Source organism: Manacus vitellinus, unplaced genomic scaffold (genome assembly GCF_001715985.3).
Source record: "Manacus vitellinus isolate BGI_N305 unplaced genomic scaffold, ASM171598v3 scaffold_3_pilon, whole genome shotgun sequence".
In the NCBI taxonomy this organism is placed as follows: domain Eukaryota; kingdom Metazoa; phylum Chordata; class Aves; order Passeriformes; family Pipridae; genus Manacus; species Manacus vitellinus.
Genome location: NW_021940535.1, coordinates 45,466,286 through 45,479,145, shown reverse-complemented (window position 1 = coordinate 45,479,145; position 12,860 = coordinate 45,466,286).

Genomic DNA, 12,860 nt, shown 5'->3' with positions numbered 1-12,860 from the left:
TGTACTTCCCTATGTTTTGGTTTGTGTTCATCGCCTCTTGTCCATTCTATGAATACCCTGAGGAGATCCTGGTTCTGTCTTCTCTCGTTACTCTCCTCAGCATGTATTTTACACACAGAGAAGATACCCCTGCAGTTTCTTTTCTCCAGGTTGAACAGTTCCAGCTCAGGACTGGAGAAAAGATGCAGCAAGAACAATGTAGGTGATGGATAAAGAACCAGCAACAACTCCATGAGCAAGGTGTTGAGGACCTCATCAACAGCAAGTCCCACTCAGTGCCTGCTAGTCTTGGTGATGGCATGAATATCACAGCCCAAACACAGCCCCTTCCCAGCCTGGCCCAGTCTGCCCCAGTGGGTGTCCACAGGCACGGGGGCGGGAGGGCACCAGGTGGCTGAGGCACTGAACCTGTATTTGAAATGCAGAGAAAGGAAGGGAGATGATGGTACATGAGCTTTTCTTACAGCAATGGTACTCGTGTTTTCCTTACAGCAACAGCACTTGTGTTTTCCTTACAGCAGCATGGCATGGTCCTGCTGGGTTTTATTTTATGTTTTGTTCTCTTTCACTTCTCATGTTTGTGTTTGCAGAAACCATCACACAGTTGCTATGTGTAAAAATGTCACCTGTTGAAGTGTTGCTTCTCTAGACAAGCCTTCCTGTCCCAAGCTGAGCATGACAGATGCACCCAAGCCCCTTGTCATACCCTCTGCTGCTGCACCCCGTGGTGAGGTGTTTGAGTGTACTGCCAGTCAGAGCTGCACCGTGGGGACCACACTGCCACAGCCAGTGTTTGCACTGGCTCAGTGTTTGCTCAGCAAACACTCAGTGTTTGCTCAGAGTATGAGTGGTGAGTAACGCAGGATCCCAACGCGGCCCAGCAAGGTAGATCCTCCTCTTCCACTGCTTCCACCACCTCTGGTAGTGTCCTTGGTCAGGCCTTGTCTGTGACCTCCTCCTACCCAAGCTCCCTCAGCTGCCTGCCTGCCCCAGCTCTGTAGCAAAGAAGCTCCTGTCATCCAGCACAGTTTTGCCAACCCATGTCAGATGTGTTGAACTAAACCCACAGTTCATCGCTGCTGGTGGTGATCTGGGTTGAGGCCAAACCTCTGCTTCTCAGCTTGGCACCCAGAAGAGCTGCTTGCTGTGGGTGCGCTGGTCCCTGAAATTCCAGCAGTGGGGTCTGATGGCTGCTCCATGGCTCCTCTGTGCTCCCTGCCGTGCAAAACCATCAGATTCCCCATAGCCTGGTCCCTGGTGACTCAGATGCTTCGGAGGCACGCAGTGCATCAGCTGCTGCAGAGCAGCACTGACAGACATGCCAGGGAGAGGAACAGCCGAGAGGAGCTGAGGCACAGCCAGAGGCTCCCGACGTGAGACGGCGTTTATTTTTAGTGTGGTAGCACTGAGGATATGGAATGAGCTGCTTCCCTCTCGTCATGCTGACGCCATCACCCGCCGCCCACGCGCCCACTAAGTGGGTTATCACAGCCCATCAGGCTCCCAGGGAGAGGGAAAGAACACAAAAAGGTCACTTCTGTCCTCTTGCCAACAAGTAGCAGAATACATACAGCATTGTGATGTTTATTAATGGACTTTGGTTTAAAGTGCTGAAGGTGTCTTGGGCAGGACATCATCTCTCCTGCTGTGCAGATCTCCAGGACCAGCTGTAAGTCACCATCCTCCCAAACCCATGAGAAATACCAGATCTACAGCACTTACAGAGAGCATTCCTCTGCCTCAGCTGATAAGCTACTCCCTGTATCCTTGAATTTTCCCTGACCTGTCAGTATCCCTTCCTCTCAGCTAGGCACAGCTAAAATCACTGTGATCCCAGATACCAACCCTCTTCTCAGATGTCTTCTCTGTCATTTTAATTTTCCCACCTGACATATCAAAATTCACACTTGTCTGAGATGTTTGTGTCCTTTGTGCCACAGTGTTTACAGGGATTCTCATGGGATGTTGTTATCCTCATCTAACACAGTGCAAGCTTCCCATCCCCCATGCCAGGGAGAGATGAACAATCTGCTCAAGACAGCAGAGACCACCCCACCCTTTGAACCTCAGGATCATACTTTTCCCTCCTTCCCTATTTTTCCTCCAGTTAGAGTCAATTCACTGATGCACAGGCCCCACTCCTCCCTATTCACCACCCTGCGCGTCCTTTCACCACAGAACTCCTCACCAGGAAGTTTCAGCCCATGCTGTTGAAGATTTTTCTTCCTCCAACTCGCTTTTTAAAATTTCTGGCACCAACAAGGCGCTTGCTGAAGTAGTGCCTCTCTGCTCTTCATCTGCCTCACCATCTGCTTAAGAGAGCATGGGGCAGGGGGATTTCTGCAGAGATTTGTAGACTGAAGGCCAGAAAGAACCAGGATGATCTATATCCCCAGCATATAATAAGTGCTGTAGACAACCAGAGAGCAGTTCCCACAGCAAGTCCTTCATCACTCAGTGCTCTACCCCTAACCAGTGCAGACCCAGACTTCCTGTCTTTTTTTTTTTGAATGGCATTAATTGAAACATTTTTTGTACTATGAAAATATGTAACTATACAGGTTTGGAAATCTTAATGACCAGATTTGGGAAGGCTGAATTCTTGGGAGAGCAGCAGTTTTTCAGGCACATGTACACACAGAATGTTGAGCTTGCAGTTTAATTAGAAAATAATTCCATCCTGTAAAATATGTTGACATTCCTAAATGCTTTGTTCCAGTGAATATTGACACCCACCTCCTTGGGGAGCCAGGACCTGGTGCTGTACTGAACGTCATCCCTTGCATAAACCCAAAGCTGTGTAATGGGAACCACCTACTCCTGCCAGCCCAAACACTGATGGAAGAAGCCCTAACAGCACATGGGCCAGTACAAACAAATGCCACCTTGCCATCCAGCCATGGCTCAGTAGCCCTTCAGGGGGCTTACTGAGTTACTAACCCCATGACTCAGGTTACTCCAAAGATTCTCTGCAGCTACTGATCCAGGGTAGCTGTACATCCACAAGCACAGATCCAGCTTTCTCCCTGCCACCAAAAAAACTATCATTTCACCTGACCTGGAACATCATCACCATTCCTCAGCCTCAGGAGACTGAAGAACCTAAAATTCTTAACCTAAATGGAAGTTTGCTATGCTCTATTCCCAGCCAAGGAGTACATGACAACAGGGGGATATTTGCCCAATCCTATCTCTACATGGTGTCCTACAAGTCTTCATTTTATTCCTGCCTTCCAGGAACATTGCCAGACACAGGGAGGGCTAAAGCCTCCTCACGCCACAGCCATGGCCAGTAGACTCTTATTTGGTTCTGACAATAAGCTTGCTCTGACTAGCTTAAGTCAGGTCTCTCAGCAAGTCTTCTCAAAAACCTAATTATGGCCTGACCACCAACAATAACATTAGCCTGGACTGTTCTGGCAATTCCCTCCTTGGTGTCAGAAAAAATTCAAAGCTGAAACCCAGCAGCTCAGGTCTAACCTTGACCCCAGAGCCTGAAGTGGGGTTTGACCAGGATGATTTAATCAGCCAGTCATCTCCCTGAATAAAGGGCAAGAGAAGCTAATATTTGCAAACTCATTAAAAATGTGCACGGAAGTATATTTATTTTCTTTGTTTTTGTTAAAAAAACCTTTTATTCAAAGAATTAGTGCCTTCTTTTTAAAATACCACTAAAGTTTCCCCCAGCACAGGCTAAGTCTCTAACAAAAGACAGCGTGACACATAGTGTTCATTTAGGTGTAGACACATGAGAACAGACTGCAGGGCATATCTGTGATACGAAAAGTCATTTTACAAAGCCCTTCACAAAGGGCTTCAGCATCTCCCTGGGTAGGAGCTGACATTGTGTGGGTGGTTCACTGGGGCCTCCCACGGAGAGGAACACTGAGAAGCAACACACAGAGCTCCCCACTGCAAGCCAGTGGGAGCAGGCTGGTGTGCCAGGTTGCTTGGGAATTTCTGTCCAAGAATATCTGTGTCATTGGACAATCTCTTAAATACTGTAGAATATAAAGAGGTTCCTACAAATCTTTATCTGAAGATTTCTTGTTTAGTAAAAACCGCATTACTCGTGGTCAGAGAGAATTGATACTGAAGTATTTAATGTCATATTTTAGTAATTTTAAGAATCAATAAACTTTAAATAGCATGGCAATTTGCTATCTCTGGCAAATACCTTTTTCTAATGATGGATTTAAGCAAAAGTAGAGTGATTAAGAGACACGTAGTTGATTTAGCAACACTGGGGACTAATTCTTTTGGAAGACACTCTCCTAAAAGGATACTGCTTTCTCTCCAGACTTCTGGGCTTAGACTCAGAGCTACCAGCAAGAACTGGCAATGTGCAGCAATCAACCCCACATGTACCCTTTGTCTCTATCAAACACAAGCTGATCACAAGTTAGAGGTGTGCACAAACCTGCAGGGCTGTGGTCTTATTGTCATCATGGAGACATGGTGGGATGGCTCCTAAGACTGGAGTGTTAGAATGGAAGGATACAGGCTCTTTAGGAAGGACAGGCAGGGTATATGAGGAGGGGGTGTTGCCCCCTATGTCAAAGACCAGGTGGAGTGCATGGAACTTTGCCTTGGGGTGGATGAGAGCCTATGGGTCAGGATTAAAGGAAGGGCAGGAACAGGTCACATTATGGGGAGGGGGTCTGCCACAGGCTGCTCCAAAAGGAAGACCAAGTGGATGAGGCCCTCTACAGACAGATAGGAACAGCCTCATGTTCACAAGCCCTGGTTCTCACTTGGGACTTCAACCACCCCAGTATCTACTGGAGGGACACACAGCAGGGCATAAGCAATCCAGGAGTATCCTGGAATGCCATGATGACGACTTCCTTCTCCAAGTGATAGAGGAGCCAACAGGGAGCAGTGCTATGCTGGACTTTGTTCTCACCATCATGGAGGGTCTGGTGGTGAATGTGAAGCTCAAGGGCAGCCTGAGGTGCAGCGATCATGACATGGTGGAGTTCAAGATCTTCAGGGCAGTGAGGAAGGCACACAGCAAACTTGCTACCCTGGACTTCAGGAGAGCAAACTTTGCTTGGTAGAGTCCCATGGAATAAAGTCCTGGAGGGAAGAAGGGTCCAAGAAAGCTGGTAAATATTCAAGGATCATCTCCTCTGGACTCAGGAGTGATGCATCCCAACAAAGAAGAATCCAGGCGAAAACACCACAAAGCCTGCATGGAGAAACAAGAAGCTCCTGGACAAACTCAAACACAAAAAGGAAGCCTACAGAGTGTGGAAACAAGAACAAGCAGCCTGGGAGGAATACAGAGAAATTGTCTGAGCAGCCAGGGATCAGGTTAGGAAAGCTAAAGCCCTGATAGAATGAGATCTGGCCAGGGACATCCAGGGCAACAAGAAAAGTTTCTATATGTACATTGGTGATAAAAGAAAGACTAAGGAAAATGTGTGTCCTTTCAGGAAGGACATGGGAGATCTGGTTGTTCTGGTGTTGTTCAAACCGGAGAAGAGAAGGCTCCAGGGAGACCTCAGAGTACTTTCCAGTACCTAAAGGGGGTCTATAGGAATGATGGGGAGGCACTCTTTATCAGAGAGTGTAGTGATAGGATGAAGGTAACAGTTTTAAACTGAAAGAGAGTAGAACTAGATTAGACATTAGGAAGGAATTCTGTACTGTGAGGGTAATGAGGCACTGGAGCAGGTTTCCCAGAGAAGCTGTGGCTGCCCCACCCCTGGAAGTGTTCAAGGCCAGTCTGGATGGGGCTCTGAGTATCCTGGTCTAGTGGAAGGTGTCCCTGCCCAAGTCAGGGTGGTTGGAACTGAATGATCCCTTCCAACCCCAAGCCATTCTATGATTTTATGATTATTTGAGTTAGCTCAGCCCTCTTTCATACAGTCCTAGACCAGTGCTCAGAGTAAGAAAAAGCAGATGCATCCAGATGATTTGCTTTGAACAGAGCAGCTGAGCCACATCCAAATGACTAAGTTCAGATAAATTGAGCCATCAGATACCCACTTAAGACAAATTAGTTTAGAATAGCCACGCTGCATTTGTCAATGGTTTAATGCACTAGAAGTGTATTTGTAAGACAGGGCTAATTTCCTAGTCCTTGAAGAAGAACACTTTGAGAAAGCAACTGCTCCATCTAGCAAAGTATTTTCAGATGCAGTCAAAAAGGCATTTGGAGCGTTAGTTTACTACAAAACAGCTTTGGTCAAGAGTCACTTTTCAGGTTGAGGAGATATGGTCTTTAGTTTTTATAACTCAAACAGCTGAAGTAAGTGGCAAAACACTGAAGACATCATAAATCATGTTGAACAAGTTCTCTGCTTCTTCTCTTTGACCAGATTATATAGCAGCTGCAATGCAAGCCAGAACAATTACTCCACTATTTTTTATAAACTGGATTTTAAAATTCCAACAGGGAATGATTCTCTTACTTGAACGTCAGCGAAGCATTTCACTTGAGCCAGCTGCGTCTGGGAGAGACATTCAAAAAAAAAAAAAGCACCCTACTGGTGCCAGCAGGGTGGGGCTGGTGGGGCAGAGTGACCATCCAGCCTGTGCAGCCTCTTCCATTGCTGGCACCGCTGGCTCACAGAGGTGTACAGGGCACTGAAACCCTCTTCACTGCAAGAGGAGCAAAAAGCCTAATTCTTTGGGACTATAGCTTTATTCAGCTTTCCCCTGACTGTCTCTTCCTTTGTCACTGCTCATTTCTAGCTCAGACTCCTTCCCCATGTCCTGGAGGAGCAAGGAGAACAGCCAGGGTGGCTGGCTGAAGCAGGACAGTGGAGGAGGCTGGGAACAGGGTAAGGTCAGGACAACATTGGACTAGATTGCTTGGGAAGGCAGTTTCCATTGTGGAAACAAAATGAACATAACAAATAATCTGTCTGGCATGAAGAGAACAAAAGCAAGGCCAGAGACTCATTTTCTGAAGGCCCTTTTAGACCATTCCCTATTACACTGAGACAGCAGTCCATACTTTCAAACATTTACTGTCTCCTAATAGCAGCCACTGTGTACAAGAAAAAACCCAAACATCCAGTACTCATGAGCTTGGAAGTGGTGATCAGGATTATAAGCCTCTGTGTCTCACTTTAAACTTTGTCAAGTATTATACAACCTCTTAGGAGAAGTAGAATTCCAAAATTTTTTGAGTCTCCAGTTATGCAAAGGTGAAAGACAACTAGAATTATTCTCCTTTGTGTGGAAAAGTTCTGGAAGGAAGACTGCAGCTCAAGTATTGGTTCCAGTTTTGGGCCAATAAAAATAGCAAATTGGAGCCAGTTCAGAGATCACCAAGGTGGTTGGGGCTGGGCAGAGAGGCTGAGGGAGCTGGCACTGGCCAGCATGGAGGTGGGATGACTTTGGGGAAACTTATCTCCAGCCCCCTCAGACTCATGGGGAGCCATCAAGGAAACAGAGCTGGACTCTGTACATCAGGGCAGAGGGAGGATGAGAGAGAACAGGTTCAGGCATTTAAGGAAAAATTTCTCCCTAAGGACAGTCAAACATTAGAGCAGATTGCCAAGAGAGGTTGCACAGTCTCCATTCTTGGAGGCTTTCAAACCCCAACTGGATAACGCCCTCAGAAAAGAGCTCTGATCCTCCTTTGAGCAAGATGTTGAACCAAACACCTCATGAGATCCCTTCAGACCATCTGTATCTTGATTGGCTCGAGTAGCTCTTCAGGCTGTGATGAAATTCAAGCAGACACATTTACACAGCTTGTACAGAAGCCGATCAAGATGCAGATGAACAGCTCTCCAGGCTCCACTGCCTATTGATCCAATCTCCACAGACTAAGCAGACAATTCAATTTATGTACATCTGCAAGCTGAGTCCCAACCACTGCCTAGTAGTTTATAACCTAATTTCTGTATATTATATACACATTCCTTGGTCTTTTATGCTGTATTAGTAGACAACAGCCTAACACAATCTCCCATTTAAGTGCTTACAAGGCAATTCTAGTGTCATTTGCTTGGGAGTTTTTACCATGCTGAGCTCAGTCTGTCTTGGCAGCTGTGGGCAAGGGATGGCAAGACATTGTAAGAAGCAGAGGACACCAACAACTTTTTATACATCTTAATGGAGAAGTGTCTTTAGTCATGGTGCTCAAGACTCCATGGAGCGTGAGAAGCCCCTACAATCACCTGGCTCAGCCTGCTGTTTTCTTCCTCATGCACAGGAGTTTTAAAATCACCAGATCTTAGAGAAATTGAATCAAGTCAGAAAACATTTAGATGTCCCTGGAAATGCTGCCAAACACCTGAAGGTGGCTGTGGATCAGGTGAGGCTGTGTTTGGTGAGAATGAGCATCTCCATGGATGGAGACAACCTTTCTAGGCAACCTGCACTAGTGTTCAATTACCCTTAGAACAATCAAAGGGCTTTCTTCTGTCTGAACAGAATTCCTTGTTTCGGTTTGTGCCTACTGTTTCTTGAACTGTCACTGGGCACCACTGGGAAGAATATGTCACCACTGTCTTTTTGCTCCCCATCAGTTATTTGTACATATGGACAAGATCTCCCCGAGCTTTTGCTTATCCAGGTCGAACAGTCCCAGCTCTCATGCTCTTCTTATATGACAGATGCTCCAAATCCCTTGGTCATCTTCACAGTCCTTCACTGCACTCACTCCAATGTGTCCATGACTTTTTTTGGACAAGGGAGTCCAGCACTGGCCCCAGCACCCCAGATGTGCTGAGCAGAGAGGAAGGATCACCTCCCCTCAATCTTCTAGCAATGTCCCTCCTAGGGCTGCCCACGATGCCATTCGTTTTGTATACTCTGTACATTGCTGTCTCACATCCAACTTGTTGCCCACCCAGATGCCCCAAGCCCTTTTCTACAAAGCTGCTTTCCAGCTGGTCACCCCTGGGTGTGTGGGGTTATTCCTCACCAGGTGCAGAATTGGGCATGTCCCTTTGTGGAACCTTGTAAGATTTCTCCAGCCTTGCTGAGATCACCAAGCCTGCAACACTCAACAAGCCAAATCTTTGATATACCATGGCCAGCAATAAAGTAGATGGACATCAGCAACTCACTCTCTTACAATTAAAAGAGCAACCCTCAACGGAAACTACAGCTTTAAGTCACAGGAAAAGGGGATTGTACACCTGATTTCAGGCAATTCTACATCATTTAATGTAGAAACAAAGTAGTGACTTTTCACACCAAATCAGTGCTTATGTCTGCTGTGCCCTGGGATGTCAGAACCACTGAGACAGCAGCACCTGCTACAGTTGAACACTGAAGCATGTGGTGCGCTGCTTGCACGATTTGCTAAGTCCAGCTCTGTTTTACTTCCCTACCTTCCCATTCCAGAACCACTTAGGGTACCTATAACCCCTTTTCCATGTTGGAACTAAAACAATTCCACAGAGCATCTCTTGCCTTTTTTTATTTTCAAGTTCAATGTACTTTAAACCTGGCACATAACTTCCATGTATCCAACCCAGTGTGGCTGCCCTCAGATTTCCTAGCCTGGGATGAAAGCATGCATTCAACACTCAGGATGGCAGCCAGCATGGCTGAGCTTCTGTCTCCATGGGAAGCACTAGTTCAAATAAAAAGTAAAATACAAAGGTTTATCTGAAACAGGATTTGCTAGCAAGGAAGCATTTGATTGCCAGTCCAAGCAGTAAAATCCACTGAGAAAATCACTCCAGCAAATCTGTCATTTCAGTGTCTACTGTCCAAATCAACAGGTCTCTCCAGCACTTATTTGCCATAGCTTCAAGGCAGGCATCTTCCCTTGGCAGCAGTATGAGTCATACCTGAGAAGATGGAGCCAGCATTTGCCAGCATGTAGGAAGCACGCAGACTCCAGCAAACGTAGAACGAACTTAGTATCTGACAAACATCATAAACCCAGCAACAACTATAAATATTCAAAGATAGAGCATACTCTTTTGAATTTATTGTATACGTTACAGTTTTGGACACGTACCTAGATAATTCTCCTTTGAGTGCCAAATTTGCTTTAATAAGTGGGACAAAAACACAAAACTCCTGCAAACTAAAATGAGTCAAAATGTCGAGCCTATTGTATTTCTGAAAATAGGTGCAATTCTTAGAAGTGGAGATCAACAGCTACCATCTACCACAAGCAATGCAGCTCTCAAGAATGAGAACACTGAATCACTAGAGAGGAAAATATACCAGGAGAAGGGAAAGGATTGAATTTTACACATCCCATTTCTAAAGGGCAACAAGATAGAAATTGCATTCTTCACTGAGTAAGAGACTCTGTAACACCAGGCTGGCCACAGACACCACGGGTACTCAAGAAATTCCATTTAGGAAACAGGCCTTCTCCCCCACAGAGCCTATTTAATTGCCCACCTCCAAACCTTTGTTCCCACCACAGTGCATCCTGTTACCCTCCTGCTGGAGAGGCACTCAGCTCCCCTCTCTCCCCGCCACGCAGGGCTGGCGTGTGGGGGCTTCAAGCCTCTGCTGTGCAGAGCCAGCTCTGCTGACATCCCAAACCTGAGCTAAGTACATTGACGTTGGAGAAAATGAGCAAAATGAGAAAGGTTTCTCATGCATGCTCCAGCCTATGAGCTGTAGGTTCCTGGAAAACACCCCCAGCCTTGGAAACAACAGGCTGGACCTCCTGAATTTCACTCACTTGTTCTACCTGGGCTGACATGCCAAGCTGTGTGGAGGGCATACATATGACTTTGTTTTGGAAGACATTAGACACATTTCATTATGTACCACTGATTCCATCCATGTAGATTTCTTAGATCCATCCAGTTTTGGTGTGTTTTACAACTCTCAATTCTTCCATTTATCCCTCCTTCCTCAGAGCATCCTTAGCCACGGTAGATTTACTGCTCTGCAGACGCCGCCTGCCTACAGCAAATGGGATGTGAAGCCATCAGACTGCAGGATGGTTTCTGCACCTTATGTGCGTAACACAAGCACACAAAGCACTTACTCTTTCAAAACTGATGAGAATTTAAGAGAGATTAGGGAGTGATTTTATCTTCGACTCCCTCCCCCCAGCACATATCCCTTTTGCAAAACAGTGAACTGTGTCCAAAAGAGTTGTGAGGGGACAATGCACAGACTCCTCATAGTCTATGACTAAGATTTAGCACATTTACAGCTTGTAGATAATAACCAAGTAGGCTAAAGCAGAAATTGGACTCTTTCTCCTCCCCACTGTCAAAATAGGGCTCAAAAATGACGAAGCTTGATGAGTTGAACCACGTTCAGCAGAGTGAGCAAGGTTGCACTTAAGCCAAGATTTTTACCTTCCATTTGTTGTAAGCCAATTGTACCAATGCTGAGTTTACTTCAGCTGATTGTAACACTGCTCCTGCCAGGACCAGTGCCAGTCTCCTGTGGACATCAGTTGTGCATTCCAGTCCATTCCTCCATTCTGCTGATGGTACAACAACAGCTTGGGACCTATTCCAAGAAATCCTTTCTCAGTTACTTTTTAGACCAGCCAATGTGCTGATGTGAGGGAGCAGACAGGCAGGATGGACGTGACACAGCTGAGGCCGGCCAGCCTCTTTACAGGATTTCTGTGCTTATTTGGCATAACAGCTCGGTGTTTCATGTGCCACTCCAACAGGAGTTAAATTTCTACCTGATCAGCTTACATTGGGCATTGAAATATAAGCAGGATCTATATGCATGCTGAGAGTGGATGCTGCAGTAACTGGATGGCACCAGGTTGTTACACAGCTTATTCTCTCAGAAGCAGAGATGAAGTGTGTAACATTATTTTCATCTATAAACCAGCAAAATTTGAAATTCAATCACTTCCTGACTTAAGTTGCACCCATAAAAGCCCAGTTATACCAGGAGGTTTTAACTGAAAGGTCTGTGAAGTAAAAGTGTATTAGAAAACTTAAAACTTCATAAAATCTTTTTTCTAAAGAAGCCTTGGGATCAAAGTGCAATGAATCACAGTTTCTGTGACAATATGTAATCTCTGGATGCTCAATTGCATGTAATCTTCCATACTCACTCTTTCTCATCATGGCCAAGAGGAAGTGAAATCACGTGTTCAACATGAATGCTGGTGCAACCATCACCGAACATCACCTTGTTCTGGTGAAAACTGTCACTAAGGGGACACTGCCCAGTTTGCTGTGTGAACAAATAACCCCCAATTTCTGTCAAAGCTGGGGTGCTTCCCGAGAGCCACACCAGGTTTATGGCAACATTGCTGACAAATTTCCATGCATTTTTACACAGTGGTAGAAAACTTTGTCCCAAGGGCAGAACAGGATGCTGAAGTGGAAACTGGTTGCCTTCAACTACTTGCAGTCCAGGTCATCACCAAATCCCAAAGTTTAACTGACTTTCCTAACATGGAGAAGCTCACAGTGCCCAGTGTATGCTGGTATTCCTGTTGCCTTACTCTGCTGATAGCAGTGGGGAAGTAAATCAGCAAGCAGCTTAACCTGTCCAGGAACTTACAGAACAACCAGCCTGAGCAATAATACTGCAATAATTCCCAAGATGCTTATAGAACACAGTAACTGTTAATACTTCCACGCTTACATCCATTGCTAAACTTGTTCAGATACAGCTGAATGAGAGACAAACCTTAAAAGAAAAAAAAAGGTGCATTTCCAAAATATATTTTTATGTAGAGAAAGGATATCCCAGAAGCTTTTCTTTCCTAGAGGCAAGACCAGAATAATCTCTGAAGTCATCTAAAGTCAAAAATAAGTCCACGACATCTCCATATTTGAGAGCCATGAAACCAAAGCACCAACCCAAATGTTAAAATACATATTTAAGACCAAACCAACACCTTATCTAATAATTTGATGAAACCACTAATGAAGAGATCCTCCAGTAAACAAAAGACCACATAAGCTTTTTTGTTTGCTTTAAAA